This window comes from Pinus tabuliformis, chromosome 7 (assembly GCF_031772625.1).
Source record: "Pinus tabuliformis cultivar Carrire ecotype Pingquan chromosome 7, CPIR1, whole genome shotgun sequence".
NCBI lineage: Eukaryota > Viridiplantae > Streptophyta > Pinopsida > Pinales > Pinaceae > Pinus > Pinus tabuliformis.
The window spans coordinates 1,778,647,165-1,778,668,389 of NC_142293.1; positions in this window are offsets into that span (position 1 = coordinate 1,778,647,165).

The window sequence follows — 21,225 nt, forward strand, 5'->3', positions numbered from 1 at the left end:
GGCATCCGTTGATTTTAGGAAGACCTTGGCTTGCGACCGCAAACACTTACATTGGGTGTTGATCAGGAAATATGGTAATATCCAATGGGGAGGTTACAAAGAATCTTATCCTGTCCCCCTACAAAACCAAGTTCATCAGATAAACCAAGATTTACCTTAACACAAAAACCTCTAACTACAAAAGGGCTCGAACCAAAGAACGAAGAAATTAGATCAATTCTTACTATTGGTGAGGCCCTTTGTTTTAAGTATGAAACAGAAGATGATGCCATTGGTAATTTTATTAGCAGACCCAACTCCATTTCTGATTCAACCCGCTAGTTATTAGAATCTGTTATGAGTTGCAATGTTCAGAAAGCCATTGAACTAAAGGCTGAAGTTGAAAATGTTCCTATAATGGTACCCCATAACAATATTCTTGTAGAAATTAAACCAGGGATGACGTTGAATGTTAATCTTGAAATTTCACCTTCCCAGCCTGAATGGTCACTAAAAGTCATTCGGGAACAGAAAGAAGCCTTCTCTTGGGAATATACAGACATGAAAGGGATCCTTGCTGATTTATGTACTCATCACATATACATTAAAGAAGAATGTCGACCTATTAGGAAACCACAGAGAAGAATGAATCCTGCTTTAAAGAACATTTTCAAAGATGAATTACAGAAACTATTGGATGTGGGATTTATTTACCCAATCTCAAACAGTCAATGAGTATCCCCACTAGTCATTGTTATGAAAAAGAATGGAAAGTGGCGGATTTTTGTTGATTACAGGGAATTAAATAAAGTAGCTCAGAAGGATCATTTTCCCTTACCTTTTACTGACCAGGTTCTTGATACATTATCTAGAAAGAATTTCTTCTCCTTTCTCGACGTATTTAGTGGGTACAACTAGATCCAAATAGCTCTTGAGGATCAAGAGAAAACTACCTTCACATGCCCCTGGGGAACCTTTGCATACCAAGTCCTCCCATTTGGTATCTATAACGCACTTGCTACCTTTCAACGGGCAATATTGGGGATTTTTTCTAATCTAGTCAATGATAATGTTGAAATCTACATGGATGAATTCACCCCATATGGGTATTCTCTTGAAGAAGGTCTAGAAAACTTAGAGAAAGTACTTAAAATATGGAAGAAAACACATGTTTATCTTAGTACAATAAAATTCCATATGATGATCAAGGAAGGAATAGTGTTGGGACATCTGCTCTCAGTTGCAGGAATTCGGGTTGATCTTGCCAAGGTAGAGGTAATATTAAATTTTCCTACACCTAAGACACCGACATAGGTGCGTAGCTTAATTGGTTACGCTAGCTATTATAGACGTTTTATAGATTTTTTTTTTCTAAGATAACATTTCCACTTTTTCAATTGTTACCTAAGGATGCAAATTTGTGTGGACAGATGAATGTGAAACAACCTTCGTGAAAATCAAAGAACCGGTTTGTAAAGGTCTGATATTACATGGTCCTGACTGGAAGCTCCCGTTTCATATCTCTACAGATTCTTCTCACACAACAGTAGGGGAAGCCTTGGGACAACAGGAGGACAAGAAACCATATGTGATTTATTACGTCAACAAGAATCTGACTCCTGCTAAACTGAACTATACGGTAACTGAAAAAGAGTTTTTGGCTATTATTTATGTTATTAATAAGTTTCATCGTTACATTACAGGGTGATCTGAAAATCACTCTTTAGTGACCTCAATTAAGTTATTAATGAATGAAGGTATTACAGATTCCTGTGCTGGTGTGTGTCTATGTTATTTTAGGCAACGAATTGATCAGATTACAAAATACACAGACACAGGAAAATGGAAAACAGTAAGAGGAATACAGTAAGAAATTACAAGAACACAATAATTAATAACGAGTTCACCCTATCCTCCAGGGCTACGTCTCCGGTCCAGCTTTCAGTGGTGGCCTTCGTTTATTGTGTCTTTAAAGCAAAGATTTACAATGAAGAGCTCGATCTGAGTCTCCTAAAATAAAATTGCTTAGCAGGGTGGTTCTTGGATTCCCCAAGCCACTAGAGTGCACAGACTCTTTTCCTTTCCAAGTCTTGACCTCTCTGGTCTTTAATGGGAGGAGCTCGATGTGGTGCTCAATTCCCGACAGATCCTCACAGGGATTGCTTGAACCCCTCAAGCTTCTGTCTGCTTTAATTATAATTGCTTTTCTTTTCATCAGGTGTATTTTTCTTAAGTTTAGGAGATGAATGTCTATAAGATATTCATTCCAATTTCACTAACAATTTCAATTTTCTGTTTCAACTATTCAATTTCATTAACAAATTCAATTTTCTATTTCAGTTGTTCATTGGATTTTTTTTTCCTTACTGATATATGATGTAATTTTGTAACTTTAAAATAAAAACAGAGGATAATGTTAACCTAATTTAACATTAATATGTAATATGAAAATTGATATGTTTTTGCAAAACCATATAAGTGTTGGGCAATTTTTAAATGGAGAAATACCAAAACCAATCATCCAAATACCACAGATCCAATGCTCTGTTTCATTTCTTCCAGGACCTTTGCACAGTGAAGCTATTAAAAACAAAATGACTCAACAGTCTATTACACAGCCATAAAATACTTCTATTACTTAAAAAACATGCCTGATACAAATACATTCCTGATACACATTCATCCTCTTTGCTGAGAGGGATTTACCAAAAACTTACATTCATCAAAAACAAAAACTCTGTCTTTTCTCTCCACCTGAGAGTTCACTGTGCTGGGTTTACTGCTGTAAAACCCCTTTTCCATTCATTGCTGTGAAAAACATTTTACACACATACTACTGTAAAGTAAATTTACATTTACATCTGAGTGAAATCCCTTTTTTTTACATTCCTGGATTTTCACATTACAAAAAAAACTTATGCATTCTTTTCTTTTGCATTTCAATGCAAATCCAATTCATTAATAAAATCTATGCACTACTGTGCAATGTCTTCACCTGCTTCATGTGCTGGTCTTCATTCTGAGCACTCCCTGCTCTTTCGCTGCTGCACCTTACACCTCTCCCATGTGCAACAATAACATTCTGCTATTTCCTTCATGCACAACTGTGCACTCTCTCTCAATACAATGTCAACTCAAAAATATATACGCTCCACAATTTTTCATATGCACTGCTGTGCAATCATTCTTGGCTTTTCGCTGCTCCTCTGGTTTTTAATGAGCAACACATATAAAAAAACGCACTCACGTCGTGCGCAGCAACCATGCCCATAAAACTTCCTTTTGCTTGCAGGCACAACACAAATGAAGACTGCAGCACGCACTATCTAAAAACTCCCCATCGTATATTTTTTATGACAACGTATATATATAAAAATATATAAAACATATAAAAAAAACGTGACGTATATCATATGGGACACATGCCCATAACCAGAATTAAAAGCCTCTACCAAAAACTACGAAAATCATTAAATCCATTGAATTCCTCCTACGGCGATCAACTGATAAACTTTCACTCCACGTAAAAAATTGATTTGACGCGGGCAGTGCACCTTCGGGAAGTCAACGGCTGTGATTGAGCGCCCAGATGATCCGACGTGGTTCGCACACCAACCTCGGGCAAACCAATCGACCTTTACCGTCCGGGGAAAATGGTTTTGGGCGTCGTACAAGAGACGCGTGGCGGCATGTGAATGTGTTCGGAGCCTCCTTCACGGATACCGCCTTCTGCGAATGGTGGTGCGGGGAGACCACGGTGGTTTTCCGAAACTGCGTTGCGTTGTGCAGTTGGAATTAATATTCCAACACTCCCCTTTAATTTCAACTGCTGGGCATTAGGACATACCCAAATACTTCCTCTCGTAGAGGGATTCCTCAACACTGCTGTTACAAAAATATCATCCTCACATAGAGGGATTCACCAACTGCTTCTGATGCAGTTCCATAAACAATCAAAGTTGTCTTCCTCTTAATAGAGGGATTAACCTGAAACTGTGCTTAAGAGCACCTTCCTCATGACAGAGGGATTCACCATTACAATGTGCTGAAGAGCACCTTCCTCATGATAGAGGGATTCACCTGTTATAAAAACATCTTCCTCTTAACAGAGGGATTTACCAAACAATGCTAAAGAGCATCTTCCTCTCAACAGAGGGATTCACCAAATGACTGCTTCAAATGCAGTTCCAAAACAAACAATCATTGCACTGCTGTGTGTGCAAACTCATTACAATGTTCTTTTATGCTGCTCCATATTCTCTGCTGCACTGTTGTGCCAACTTCTTTGCTGCGTCTACCCCACACTGCTGTGTCTACGCTTGCACTGCTTGTGCACTTTTCAAAGACAAAATACTCTGTCTTTTCTGGAACAATTACACTGTCCCAACTTACAAATTTACACTGCTGTGTGTAAATATTTCTTACATTCACTTTCATTTCTTCAACAAAACTTCATGCTGCTGCATTTTCTCATTTGCATTGTTGTGTGCTTCTCCTTCTTGCCATCATGCTGTTGTTCATAACTTCTTGCTGCTGCATTTTTCATATTTACTGCTGTCCATACCCATAACCATAGACTGTCATACCTGGGTTTTTATTTGCTGCTGCGTTGCCTCTGCAATTTGCACTGTCGCTGCCTTTTGTTTCATCATACTGTTGTGTGCCCATACTCTTGGCACTTCATTCTCCACAAAAAAATAACACAGGTTGCTGCCTTTTCTTATGCACCCTTGCTTCACACAATCTTAGTCTTCATTTTTTTACACAATGCACTACTGTGCAATTCCTTTGGCTTTCTGCTGCCACACACATTCTTATACATCCAGTGTGCATTAAAAATCTGCTGTCCTTGTTTTTCTTTATGCATTTCTTTGCATGCTGCATTGCATAAAAAAAAATTACATTTTTTTTACTGCTGTGTGAAAGAATTTCATTGCATTCTCAGCCACTGGGCATTTACGCTCTGCTGCGTTTTGCCTTCTTCTCATTTTCTTCTCACTGCTTTGCATTTTCATTCCCAATACAAAACATTTCATCTGCTGTGCATTACACTCATTCTGCTGTGAGTATGTTCTCTCACTTTACATAAAAAGGAAACTACATTCCATTGCTATGCATTTCAATGCATGTGCACCAAAAAAAAATTTAAACTGTTGTTCATTCTAATCCATGTGCTCCAAAAAAAAATTCCAAACTGCTGTCTTATGCTCTATCTTCCCACTGCTGTGAGGGTCTCCATGCTTTGCATTTTTCTCTTATCTCGCTGCTGCTCTTTACATTTCAGCGCCGCCATCTTTTCTTCTTTATGCATTTCTGTGCATATTGCATAAAAACAAAGCAAAAAAAAACATTGCTGATTTCATCACTGTTGCATATTACCTTTTAGAGGGATTAACAAAGATTTCATTTGCAACTGCTGCGTTGCAATACGTCCTCCATCAACAAATGACTGTTAATACAGTTCAGCAACAAAAAGTTACAAGCTCCCCTTTAATGTGTGCTTTATCTTCTTTCAGCAGACTCTTCTCAAAACAAATTTAGATCCACTGGGGAGTTCAAGGGGTTTTCAGATTGCCTTTCCTTCCTTCTCCATACTTGTGTAACTTTCTTCTTTTGCATGGGTCTAGCTTGTGTAAGATCCCATGTTAAGTTACAATCACGTGCCATATGCCCAATGTTATGACACTTGAAACATTCAACATTATTCATGAATAGCATTTCATGATTTCTTCTAAAATTGTTTCTTGGAGATTTTCGGAGACCACAACATTTATCTTTATGAAATGCTCTACATTCTTTTGCCATATGACCAAATTTTGAACAAGCATAACAATAACCATAAAATGAACTTTGGTACCTGTGAGATGGAGGTTTTCTTGATGTGCTTCTAAACCCTTGCTGCCTTAAGATCCTTTGGTGATCACCATTGCCTCTTGCCTTTTTGCCATCAGCTACATTTCTTCTTGGAGCTGGTTTTCTACTTGGAGCATGATTTCTTCTATTGCAGCCTTCATTTTTCTCCTTGCCTTTGCTGGAACTAGGAGCATCACAACTTCTTTCTGGCTTCTTCACATCTCCTTTGCTTAAAGCATCCTCATCCTTGTTTGAGGGTTCACCTACATACCCAAGTCCTGATTTATCAGATGGAGATCTGTGATAGCTGAGCATGTCATCCAAAGCTTGAGAGCTCTTCATGATCTTGTTCATCCCTTCAACCTTCTTCCTGAGGAGGACAATTTCTTCTTCTAACTTTTCACATTCATTATTTTTCTTTGCTAGTTGTCCCTCAGTTTCTTCCTTGCTACGAGTAGCTTCAGCTGCTACTATTTTGAAGGAGATAATATCTGTCTTCATTTTGGAGATTTCTTCATCTTTTGCTTGACTGCTCTTCATTTTCTTTTCAGCTCCTTGTGCCTGCTTCTTGGCTTCTTCTAGTTCAGACTTAAGGGAGGAGACCTCTACCTTATACTGTCCAATCTCTTCTACAACCTTATTCACTCTCTTGTGACTTTGTTCAAGTTGACTTGACAAGACATCTGCCTGCTTCTTTGCACTATTCAGCTGATTTGTCATGGATATGACTTCTTCATGATGTTTCCTCTTGCATTGATCAAGCTCCTTCTTAAGCTTGGCAAGCTCTTCATCCCTTTCTCTTACTTGAAGCTTGATGAGGTCAAGCTTTTCATTCTCAGCTTCTATGATGGGTTCATAAGTTTCTTCTTGTCTCATTGTCATGGTCAGTGCTCCCTTTGCATGAAGATCATGCAGTCTGTCCCATATATCCTTTGCTGATGTATATTTTCCTAGATTCCTCTTCACAGAATCAGGGAGTCCATTCAAGATAGTCTTTGTTGCTTGTGCATCATACTCCATGGATTCTTTATCCATATTGCTGTCATCAATCACTGACTCCCAGACTTCAATCCCCTCAAACATTAGGAAAGCCCTCATCTTTATTTCCCATACATCAAAGTTTCCATCAAACTTTGGAACTTCAAATAGAATGTATTCTAATGGATTGCCTTCTATTTTAGTAGAGGAGGGAGACACATTTTTAGCAGGCTTGGAGGCTTTCTTCTTTGACCTTGCCATTCTTAACTAGGCTTCAAATACTTGACTGTGTTTTTTTTAATCACTGACTGTTTCTATAACAGTAACACAGTGGAAAGCTTTGAGAAATACCTTACCCCTTTTGGCTGTGGCTTCACACTGCTGGAGAAGTTTGACTGCTGCAACCACACCTTCCTTCAGCTTCTTTGAGTCTTCAAAGAGCCTGGACTAGCTCTGTCACCATCAAAGAGCCTGGACTAGCTCTGATACCACTGTTGGGCAATTTTTAAATGGAGAAATACCAAAACCAATCATCCAAATACCACAGATCCAATGCTCTGTTTCATTTCTTCCAGGACCTTTGTACAGCGAAGCTATTAAAAACAAAATGACTCAACAGTCTATTACACAGCCATAAAATACTTCTATTACTTAAAAAACATGCCTGATACAAATACATTCCTGATACACATTCATCCTCTTTGCTGAGAGGGATTTACCAAAAACTTACATTCAGCAAAAACAAAAACTCTGTCTTTTCTCTCCACCTGAGAGTTCACTGTGCTGGGTTTACTGCTATAATACCCATTTTTACATTCATTGCTGTGAAAGACATTTTACACACATACTACTGTAAAATAAATTTACATTTACATCTGTGTGAAATCCCTTTCTTTTACATTCCTGGGTTTTCACATTACATAAAAAAACTTATGCATTCTTTTCTTTTGCATTTCAATGCAAATCCAATTCATTAATAAAATCTATGCACTACCGTGCAATGTCTTCACCTGCTTCATGTGCTGGTCTTCATTCTGAGCACTCCCTGCTCTTTCGCTGCTGCACCTTACACCTCTCCCATGTGCAACAATAACATTCTGCTATTTCCTTCATGCACAACTGTGCACTCTCTCTCAATACAATGTCAACTCAAAAATATATACGCTCCACAATTTTTCATATGCACTGCTGTGCAATCATTCTTGGCTTTTCGCTGCTCCTCTGGTTTTTAATGAGCAACACATATAAAAAAACGCACTCACGTCGTGCGCAGCAACCATGCCCATAAAACTTCATTTTGCTTGCAGGCACAACACAAATGAAGACTGCAGCACGCACTATCTAAAAACTCCCCATCGTATATTTTTTATGACAACGTATATATATAAAAATATATAAAACATATAAAAAAAATGTGACGTATATCATATGGGACACATGCCCATAACCAGAATTAAAAGCCTCTACCAAAAACTACGAAAATCATTAAATCCATTGAATTCCTCCTACGGCGATCAACTGATAAACTTTCACTCCATGTAAAAAATTGATTTGACGCGGGCAGTGCACCTTCGGGAAGTCAACGGCTGTGATTGAGCGCCCAGATGATCCGACGTGGTTTGCACACCAACCTCGGGCAAACCAATCGACCTTTACCGTCCGGGAAAATGGTTTTGGGCGTCGTACAAGAGACGCGTGGCGGCATGTGAATGTGTTCGGAGCCTCCTTCACGGATACCGCCTTCTGCGAATGGTGGTGCGGGGAGACCACGGTGGTTTTCCGAAACTGCGTTGCGCTGTGCAGTTGGAATTAATATTCCAACAATAAGCAGTAATCCTTCTTTTCTCTGACCAAAACTCTCAATCAAACAAAAAGAAATATTCCTCAAAACCCAAAAACAAGTGAGAAAGTATCATTTTGAATGCCCCATGTATGGCAGATAACACACAATTTTGCATATAATAAAAGAGTTTGACATTCACTAACATAGGTTAACGTCTTAAAATAACAGGTAAGAAAAATAAGTAGCCTTCATCAAACTTTCAATATACAGATAAACTAAATTTGAAATTCCACACCTGACAATGATCCTTCTGTAGTTCCATAGCAAATATCGGCTCCTCCTAGGCAGTCTTTCATCTCGAAGACAGTTGTCTAGTACCAAAATTGCATTCTTGTCAAAGTTGTTTTCCAGGATTCATCAGCTTGAATTGCTTGAGGAATTCGGGAAGGCAAAGACCATAGTCGCTGAGGGGACGATAGCTGTCGTCACAGGGGTTGACAGAATGAGCTTATTCCACCGATTGGCCTTCTTGATTTGTCGCGCACAAGAAAACATGGCACAGACAATCAATCCATGAAAACCAAAGAAAAGTGGATGTCTTCAATATGGCATAATCGAATCACCGAGGTTGTCATGCTATTTTTGTGGCTTGGAAATTTGTCGATCCAAATATTCCACAAGTGAAATAAAGTGACCGGGTCTTGTGATCTGCGAGATATCCACTGCAACAACATCACCATCTGGGCTATATTGATCCATCATAACATGAAATGACATAAATTAGTATATCAATAAAGTTCGATTGAACGTATTAATTAAGGGTGTTGTGAATGCAAGTTCATGGGGATTTATAAGATGGGTGGTGAATGAATATAATAAGATTTATTCAAATCTCATAATAAGATTAATTCAAATCTCATAAATATCAGTTTGAAAAAAAAAAAACACTTCATAAAATCCTTCTATAAATATACTCAAATGTTAAGAGCGCTACTCGTTACCCAATTCAGTTGATATTCTGAAATTTTTAAACGATTGCCCGATGCATGCTGAAATCTTTGGGTTAGGGGACCTGTACTTCCATTCGTACCGGGGAAAGCGTCTGGATTCAACCTAATGTCGAACGCGTTAGTCTCAACTGCATCGTAGTCTCCTACGGAACACGAAACCGATACTGCAAACAAAGAGAAAGAGGGATCATGTTATAATACTTGCATCTAATAAAAACTATCATGAAAAAAATTATAATTATAGAGTTCATGAGTTGTGCTAGGTCACCAATTGTATATAATTACGGAGCTAATGAGTTCTGTTATTTCACCAATCATATATAATTATAGAGTTCGTGAGTTTCGTTAGTTCACCCATCATAATACCATGTTGTTAAAAAAACAGGATGTATGAGTTAAGCAAACGAGGCAGTGAGAATTTCAGAGGTGATCTCCACAACGTACAGTATTGCATCATGGCATGATATACTTAAAGCCAGACCAAAAATAAATTTTGTATGAGTTAACCAAACGATGCAGTGAGAATCTCAGAGGTGATCTCCACAACGTACAGTATTGCATCATGACATGATATACTTAAAGCCAAACCAAAAATAAATTTCGAATAATGAAGAAACAATGGGGATAATTACATGATGAGACTTTAAGTGACTATCACTCGAAAAGTGGACTGTTCTAATACCATTGTTAACCTCGTTACATTGCATGAATAGAATCGACCATAGGCGCTATCGAATGCGTTGATGATGGAAGAGATGAATAACGACTTGAAATAATAAAAACAATAAACAGTAACAAACTTATACTATAACATTGAATAGTATATTCCTAAAATTAAAGCAACAAAAAGGGGATAACATTGAATACTATATTTCTAAAGTTAATCAGTTGGTCCACCATTGAGATAGTCAAGGAGGACAGAAAAAAGAGGTGCAAGAGCATAGAGTCCTTACTCTTGAAAGATGGAGAAAAGTTAGTCATTTAAGGGAAATTATGCTGTTATGGGAGGAATTTCCTCATTCTCATTTTCATCTTGAATCTGGAAAGAATAGTATGCTCTTATGTTTTTAGTTATGACTTTAACCATTTTATCTTGAAACTTGAAAGAATAGTATGTTCTTAGTTATATATATTGTTATTATAGGTTGATATGCCAAAATTGACATTGAAAAGCTTAGCTATATGTAATTTATTTTTTTAATTAATGAAAAAAACTTCTGATTTAAAAAAACAACAAAGACAACAACATATATTTAATTGACAATATATTCATGAATAAGTATATAAACACAATTTAGCCCACCTGCCGTAGAATAGAGTGTGATGGGATGTAATTTTAAGTCATTCCCTGATGTGAAGGTCTCTGGTTGGAAACTCTGTGGGCAAAAATCCAGTCATACTAAAGGCTAGTGTGGCTCAGTGTGATCCTGTGGTGATTTTGATGAAACTAAAACAACTTAACAAACACAAATATATATATATATATATATAAACACAAACTTAAACTTAAATTATACAATATTACCACTAAACTATTTCTTAATAATTAATTAATTACAATCACATTAAACGTCTAAGTGAAAGTAAATTGTGCTATGAACAAAAGAAATATAGAATCCACGCTAATTTTAGAATGTTACTAACGTCGTAATTAATAATAAGAGCATGTGATGGTAAATTTGTACTTTAATAACAATATTCACAAATTTTTTCAGAACGAAAAAAACTTTATATTATATGAGAGAGATAAGAGTCCAAAAAAATAGATACATACGAAAACAATATTCACAAGTTATATATATAAAAAAAAATAACAAAAACATGGATAAAGGGAATATAATTGGTGTTATTCATTCTGGGCTATGAATAAGTCGGACTTACGTATTTTAGGATGGGTGGAGGGTTTCCAGTACCCAAAAGTTTCGGTTTTGGGGCCTACAGTTTGCCCTTTCCATTATTCTCGTGGAGCTCAAAGTTCCCCTTTTTCCTTTTATGTTTTCATGCGTTATGCTCAGACGTTTCCGAAAAGTTGGGGCCACATTTGAAGCAGATGGTCAGGCATCTAATATAAGGACTGGAGACTCCAGCACCTCCACTCCAAATCAGAGATGTATCCTGAGTGGATCTAGATACTCCAAATGTTGGTCATCGGAAGCACAGATCCTGGATCCTTCACAGAAGTACAGATCTAGATCATTCATTGACAGATCTGATAACCACGAAAATGTTTCATAAAACAGCTGTGTATTTAGTTCTTAAGCTATGGTCTAATAGTTATATGTGAAGATTTGATCCCCAAAAATCTAACTGTCCAATCTTGAACAAGACGATGTATAACTGAGAGCTGCGCCAGTTTCTTCAGTTTAAAAATAAAAAACAACATTAACTGGAGTTGTTAAAAATGATCAGTGATAGGAACCTTCGCCATGGTTTTTTGCAAGAATCAATTGCAGGAGTGAAATCCCAATGTCCCATGAGGCTTTTGATTTCAGATTGGTTTCACCTGGATTTTGACACGATGCATTGCATGGAATACAGCATTGCCATAAACTTTATGGATTGGAGGGCCATTGCCTGCTTTTGTGCTAAAAACAAATAGTTGATCCCAAATGTATACCCACGGGATCTATAAACAAATAGTTGATCCCAACTGTATACCCACGGCATCTATACTAGTAACAATAACGGACCCCAACAAATTTTCTATCGCATAAAATTAACATAAAAAAATCTAACATCTCTAGTATCAAACCCCAAAAAAAAAACAAGAAACTGTATTGCAAAATCGAAAATAGAGAGAGAAAGAGCACATCAGAAACAGGAGGTTAGGGTAAAAACCATTTGGCACACGCGATGATCCTCATTGGAGAGGATTGAGGAAAGTTGCAGGGACCCTCGGTGGCTACTTTGTCCTCCATGGATGCCACGATAGACTTCCACTGAAACCGTCCCACTCATCCGCGTCGCTCAAAATACTTCCACTGAAACCGTCTGTTTCCTTGCCTTTTACATGGATTTCCTTGACGAAATATCAGGGTTCGGCATCGTCTTTCTCTACGTTGCCCTCGGCTTCTTTCTCTAGGGTTTTGTCTTCAGTTTTCTCAGTGAATTCAATCTGACCGCGAAGTTCTTTGTTTTCCGATGAAACCCCAGAAAGCTCTTCGCCTTTCCGCGATCTTGGAACCAGTAAATTTTCATTAGCATCGGGGGCAACAAGGCAAAAGGGTTGGTCTTGGTCTCATGATTAGGTGCAGAGGTGTATGTTCCAGACATCATTTTTACCAGGAGAAAGGAGTCCGAAGTTCTCAACCCGACATCGCCTTCGACCGGTAAATTACCCCTTTCGCCTCGTATATTATCGTCTCTGGATGAGACGACGATGGACATAAGCACGAGCCATAGCGGCGGGTGTGTGCTTTGTCTGCGGAATAACCAGCTCGAAGCAGACCGTGCGATGCTAGAAGCAACATCAAAGTTTACGCGCCGACCAGTGTCTTGGGACAAGTTTTTGGTCTTTCGTATTTGTTTTTCAAAATTTTCACTTAATTTGTAAAAAATTGGTAGTGCTTCCTTTTGTAATTTTAAATTTCAAGGGGTCTGCCCAATACTATTCTTTATCCAACAAAATATATTCATTAATAAAATTTATTTAACAACAAAAATATCATATCCTATTGAATTTTTGCATAATTAGATTTTTATATTTTTATTTTATTATTTTCAATTATTGAGTTTAGAGGTTTATTCTACAAACCAGTGTAAATATCATATTCTACTAAATTTTCACATAATTAGATTTTTAAATTTTTATTTTACAATTTTTTATTTTATTATTTTCAATTATTGAGTTTAGAAGTTTATTCTACAAACCAGTGTGATGTGAAAAGGTGGGTATCAGTGCTTAAATTTGAAATCTTTCTCATATAGATGAAATAAAAATTTTAAAAAATCTAAAAAGAAAAATATTATATATCTATACAAAATATTTAAATAGTATCCACTCATTAAAAAAAAATTGCATAGGAAGAAATTAGATCCATATTGGTTCATAGTAAATCCTTATTTAAAATAGATTTAGACTAATTATATAAAATTTAAATATTTATTAAAACATTAAATCCTATATTGAATAAAAATTTCTTTATAATTTAAAAATACATAATAATAAAAAAAGTACATGAACCCTAAAATATTTGAGAATAGAATTTTCGTTGTAATTTAAAAATAAATGCAATGTACATATTTAACATTTATTCAAAAAGATAAATCTAAAACAGGCCAGAACATAAAAGGTGCATATCTCCAACATTGAATTTATTTTAGAAGTAGTTTGAAGAGAATGGCCTTTTCGTTTAAGAAAAATGCCAAAATCACCAGTTCAGAGGCCATTTTTTCTTTAATTATAAAAAACATGAAACAGGCATCACATTTTTTCAGAAACCAGAACATAGTTTTCACTCTAACGACACATCAATTCAAGTAAACCCTAAAACCGAGCAGAACGACAAATGACAAGAGGTATAGCAAGCCATGCTATTTTTTTCCTGACCACACATCGATCAAGTAAACCCTAAAACAGACTAGAACGACAAATGACGAGAGGTATATATATTGACTCTACTTTTTTCCTGACCACACATCGATCAAGTAAACCCTAAAACAGACTAGAACGACAAATGACGAGAGGTATATATATTGACTCTACTTTTTTCCTGACCACACATCGATCAAGTAAACCCTAAAACAGACTAGAACGACAAATGACGAGAGGTATATATATTGACTCCACAAAGTGGAAATGTCACGGGCATATCAGAAGGGTGCATAAGAGCAGGGGGGGTGCATAAGAGCAGGGGGCATGCTGAGAAAGCGATTAAAATGACCAGATATCCACATCTTAGTACCTGCCACCAATATGATTCCCTACCATCTCCAGATACAACGATCCTTCTGTAGTTCCACACCAGGAATCGAGTCCTCCTCGTCAATCTTCCATCTTGAAGACAACCGTCTATTAGGGAATTGCGTTCTTGTCGAAGTTGCAGTCGAAGTCTGATCAACTTAAATTGCTCAACAAATTGGTGAAGGACGACGGCAATCGTTGGTGTGGACACAAGGGTTGACCAAAAACAGGATAACAAAATAAGCAGCCGTCACACCCAATTGACTCCTTGATTTGCCCCGCACGGGAAAACAGGGCAGCCACAAGCCCTCCCTGAAAACCCAGGAAAATAGGTAATGTCTTGTATATGCCGTCACGACGGTCGTTGTACTCTGCTTGTACATTGGAAATCCGTCGATTGAAACATCCACAAGTGAAATTAAGTAGCCAGGTGTTGAGTTCTCTGTGGTCAAAGTCGGATTTTGCAGGGGAACAACAGCAGTATCATCACCATAACGGAGCCCCAATTGCGTTGCCGTCACCGTGGTATGACGCTGCCTCCATAACTGGGCTGATTCGCCATCACCAAACCTAAGAATTGATGGCATATTGATAGCAATCGATGACATATTGAATTGATCTGCTATTACAGCACAACAGATGGCATAAATTAGTAGCAGAAAAGTGCATATATTTCTGAAACTAAAATATCAGTGAATCACATCAAACTATGGAAATCGGAATCGACATTAAAAACTCGTACGAAAACCCAATCATACCACAAAATGTTCCTCGAGAGAGAGACTGGACTTACACTATGCAGCTAGAGTTCTGGCATTTCGAGTATTTCGAGAGTGGGAGAGATCGGATTTGACGCGTTCTTAGAATGGACAGAGAAACGATGAGACATTGCATGGGATGCGGAGCGGACGACGCGTGGGATGGACATCCCGTAATACTATTCCGACGTCCATCCCGTAATCCTGGACGCGTGGGATGGACATCCCGTAATACTATTGGTCGATGTCCATCCCCTAATACTATTCGTCCGTATGTCGGATGAGGGAAAAGTGAGGGAAAAGTCGGATAAGGGAAGAGTCGTGTACGCCACGGAATTTTAAATTTCTCTGCTCTATTGATTTCTGTGCTCTATTGTGAGGGTCAATCTCTTTTTATCTGGAAACTTTCTTTCAACGGTTTTTGCATTTTAATTTTTCATTAATTTTCTTCTAAAACTGTCTTGTTTTTCCTAATTTAGCATAAACAGGTTAATTGTTGCAATTTTATCCCATAATAATATCTTTTGTTTAATTTTTTTTCATCTTATAGTTTCTTATTTTTAAATTAAAGAAATAAATTATTTCATTCTCAATTTTATTTTATGTTATAAAATATTTTAGACATTAAAAATTATTTCAATTTGCAAAGTGGATTTAAGGATATAAATTTTGTTATTTATATGATAATTTTCTATTTATATAATGAAAAATAATTAAACCTTAATTCCATTAATTTTTATCTCTTTAAATTTTACATGATTTTAATTTAGTATATGTGTGTATATGAGAGAGAGAATTGATGAAGAAAGAAACTACTAAGACTCATACTTAATGCTTTTGGCTAAAAAATTTATAATAATGAGATATCCATGATTTATTCTTATTCTTACTCATACAAAACATTATAAATTCTTCAAACTATTTAAAAATATAAGCAAAATAACTAATCCTTACTTCTTATTTAAGAGTTATGTGTTATAATTATATTAAATTGAACTTCAATTTCATTTAATCAATAAAACAATTAGTTTATAAAACAACCAAAAATATATAATAACTAATTAAATCAACATTAAATTTAAAAAACAATTAAATTATTTTAAAAAATACACAATAGCATTTTGAATTTGTATTTTTTTTAATAAAAGACCCCTCCAACCTCAAGTGCATACTCTTCCAACCTTCAAAATTGATTTGCTACAAGTCAAAGTGCTATATCCCCACTGGTTGAAACAACTAAATTTTTAGTAACCTCAAACCATGTACATTCATAAAGCTAAATTTTTAGTAATCTCAAACCATGTACATTCATAAAGCTGGCCAGCTCAATCAAACGTACAACCTCAACGATCACATTGGGAGTAAGTCCTAGCATTTCTTTAGCAACTTCGTAGTGATTTTTTAAATATATTTTTAAATACATAAATAGATTTAATGTCTAGTGATATTTGAAATAGAATTAAATTGGTTATATTTTAGTTAAATTAGTTAAATTGGTTAAAAACCTCTTATCTACTCCAATTTTGAAAATTCAAAATCCTCAATTTTAGATTCCAGAAAACTACCAAATAGCATTAAACATCTTATCCACTCCAATTTCAAAAATTTAAAATCCTCAACTTTCGTTTCTAGAAAACTACCAAATAACATTAAAGACTGTTATACAGATTTTAGATATTGAAAATTCTACGCTTAAGTTAATTACTTAAAATTTATTTGGATGAGTGTTGGATAGATTACTAAGCAGTGGAGAGGCTCCTTAGTTATGAAGCTCCTTATTTAACAAGGTTGCCAACCTTAAAATTTTCATTAAAAAAAAAAAATTCAGAACATCATCCACAAAATTGGGGATAAATTAAAGAAAATGTTGATTTTGAAATTTTGATTCATAAATATATCTAAAGTCTTATCAATTTCAATTTTGAAAATTCAAAATCTTCAACTTCCAATTCTAGAGAAAATACCCAATAGCATTAAACTTTTCATCCACTCCAATTTTGAAAATTCAAAATCCTCAACTTCTGATTCTAGAAAACTTCCAAATAACGATCGTTATACAACAAAAACAAACTTTGGATACTCAAAATTTTACGCTACATTTAGTTATTTACTTAAACTTTAGATACGGAAAATTCTAACCACGCTACATTTAGTTAATTACTTGGACTTTATTTGGAAAATTCTAAGCACGCTATATTTAGTTAATTACTTGGACTTTATTTGGATGAGTATTGGATATATTACTAAGTCGTGCGTAGGCTCCTTAGTTATGAAGTTCCTTATTTAACAAGGTTTCCAACCTTAAAATCTTCTTAAAACAATTTCCAGAACATCATGCAAAAAATTGGAGAGAAATCGAAGAAAATGTTTTTGAAATTTTGGTTCATAAATAAATCTAATACCTTAAAAACCTTTTATCTATTCCAATTTTGAAAATTCAAAATCTTCAACTTCCCATTTCAGAAAACTACCAAATAACATTAAACTTCTTATCCACTCCAATTTTGAAAATTCAAAATCCTAAACTTCCTAAAACTACCAAATAACATAAAACCATAAAACACATGATAGATTAGAATACAAAAAATAAAATACACATTTTTTTCTTGAATTTGAGGGTGTATCAGGCTACCAATTTGACTTTGAGCTGCTCCCCAAGATGGTTGGAAGAAAGCTGGCCTTAATTTAATTCAAAATTTCTTTAGGGGCTACTTAAGCTCGTTGAAAGAAATTAATTCAAAAGTATACCATATCAAAATTTACATATAACTTGTAAGTATTTTTCAGTTTTTACAATAATTAAATAAAACAGTACATACCTGGTAGGTTGATGCCACCAGTCTAGTAGTTTTGAACAAGAAATTAGCAGGCGGATGCCACCGGTCTAGTAGTTTTGAACAAAAAATCATGTCATATTCAGACGGTAACAAATTCAACAACGCAGTAGGATAAATTAAAAGATTGCAAGGATTTTATTGCTTTTCCCAATTAGCAAGAAAGAGAAAGGACAAGAGGAAAAAGTAAGACCATAAAACACATAGTTCATCAAAAGACATATGGTTAGATGGCAAAAAAGAAAATGGTAAATTCTAAAGTTGTTTTGAAAGAGAGTCAATTCCAATGCTAGTAAATAGATCATTAAATTATGTCATCAATATTCATATGGCCCACGATAATTCTCAACAACTAGATCTTGAAAGAATATAGCACGCTAACCATAGTCGTGCCATAACCCTGTAGTCGCCAAAATGTCTCATTAATTCTCAACAACCAGAGCTTGAAAGAATATAGCACGCGAGTCATAGCCCTGCCATAGCCCTATAGTCCATAGGTACAAAGCAATATGATTGGATTACCTATGTGTAATATCTACATTATGATTAGATTTTAGTAAACTCAACTTTAATTGTAAACTCAACCTTAATTATAATAAATAATTTTGGAAATTTATAAATCCCTCTAAAACTAAACGTCAAATGACCATGACCCCAATATATTTTAAAAGTCAGATTCGACATGCACAAATTTTCACCAACCATAAAATACTTGCTGAAACTTAAAATACTTCATGTAAGATGTCAATTTCCAGGGCTGTATGCCACATGAGGGAAGGTAAAGCATGCTGAATGCCAATTTCATCCGAAACGCTGAGCGGTAACGGCAAGTGGAGCGTGGACGGAGGAGAGGGCAGCTGAGGTAAAGTAAGAGAAAGGAAGCAGCCGAGAAGCAGTGGGAGAAGGCGTTGTGGGGTAATTTATGGATAAATGGATATAATGTGAATAACATGAAATGAAATTAGATAGACGCCGAGTGAAATTGGATAGATACTGTTTTAAGTGGTTTTTATTAATTTTAGAAGTGAGAAATAAAATGTGGGCAAATAAGGAAGAAAAATAATAAAATTAATATTAAAAATTTTAAAATAATTAAATAATTTATTGTTTTTCTTAAAATTTGATATTTTTATGAATATTAACATGTAAATGTCATAGTTAAAAAGATAGTTGGATTTAAAGCTAGTATTACTCTAAGATAGTCACTTAACACTAATGTGTTTATAGATTTCGTTTTAAACACCGATGTGTATATCCATTTGGTTTTAAACACCAATGTGACCATTGACTTAGAATTGTTAAGACCTCTCAAGTGCATGTGTTTTTAGCATTATGTTTGTATAATAATTGAAATGGAAGGTAAGGGCACGAGGATTCCCCAAAACTTTTAATATTTAATATATATATATATATATATATATATATATATATAATTTAAAAATGTATTGTTTATAATAAAATGGTTTTATGGCCCATGATAGGGTAACAAGTGGACTAAGGGAAGGGGAAAGTTAGCCTGCCACCACTTTCCTTGACCAATAGGCAAGGAGACACAGCAACACACCCCTGCAAGCGTAATAAGAATTGTAAATTTTAATAACTTCTGCAGTTTTAGCCAGATGAAAGGATGTCAAAATTATGAGGAGGGCGACATTGTGTGTGTGATGAGGGAAACAAGAACATTCAACATGCCTAGGTTAACTCAATTGTGCAATTTTGGTATCTAAAGTGAATTGAAGATAAAATGGTTTACAATCCAGACTAAGGTTGACTATGAAGGTATAAACGATAGGGGGTGAGTAAGCTTGGGAGGAAATGCAGAGTGCAACGACACTCATCACCTAAGTTTGTTGTGCCCAGAAAGAATGTTGTATGTGATCAATGCACAGGGGTTAAGTTTTTCAAGATCAACTTCCAAAGGGTGAGTTGCTTTTGGGGTCACCTCGGGATACGTCTAGAAAGGAAATTACCTTGCTCCTGTAGAAATTTTGAATAATATAACACTTATTCACAGAGATTATCCTGATTATACACTATTTACGGAATGCATGCATAATACATAACCTCCTCTACCATTGATCATCAATTTGCGGAATTAAAAAAAAATCGCATGGCACATTGAAACATCAATCACACATATCAACACAGTATGTAATGGGGAAAGCATATAGCTGAAAACCCCCAACTATCTGTATATTATAATGATAGAGAACATGTAACAATACATAGTACAATACTCCTCTCAAGTACTCAGTACTATCTCCACATGCTACACACAAACTACCTCAGATTTGAACAAGTCACGGGTTCAAATCTCCTCCACTGTTTGCCTACCTCTACCGTGCAATCCAAGTTGAGAATAGATCAGATCCAAGTTCGAATTCCCTTGGCTTGTACTGCGCAATCCTCATTGGCAATCTCAATCAATGATTGTGCAAATCTCATGCACAGCTATAGTCACAACTAATAGTAGTCTCACCCTTTCACCCACCTCTAACACTTGTCTCCACTGAACTGTCCATGCATTGAGTTAAATGATGTATTCTTTAGTTGATTTATGAGTTAATAATTAGTGAATTAATTAATAATTAATTCACACCACTCATCACTAGTGTATTTGTCAGTTAGACTAAATACAACTAGTTCAACTAAGTCAAACTGAACACAACTTCATCAACTCCTCAATCAACTCCACCAAACTCAATCACTTGAGTTCTAACTGAAGTCCATCATGCAATAGCTCAGCTAACCCATAGGAAAAGCGTATTTCCTTCTGGCAGCTGCATGTGTCACATCCGTAGCTCGAACTGAATTGCTGCAAGAGGATAAGATAATGTTTATAGTCCAAATATTATTAAGAGCTAATAATATTCGACTGTTCTATTTTTTTGACCGGTAGTCTAAAAATAAACTCCGCCCATATGTTTAAAAATAGAGGTCCATATATTTTTACCAACATGACCAATCATCCATAAATAGCATCCTGCAACTCATAGACCATGATCCATATGTCTAAAAATATAGTTTGCGCCAAAAATAGCCTGCGGGCCCACTTAGTGAAGACGACTTCTTTTCACTAAGCTCCATCATCTTGTTTCATTTTCAACACTCCCTCTCAACAAGATAT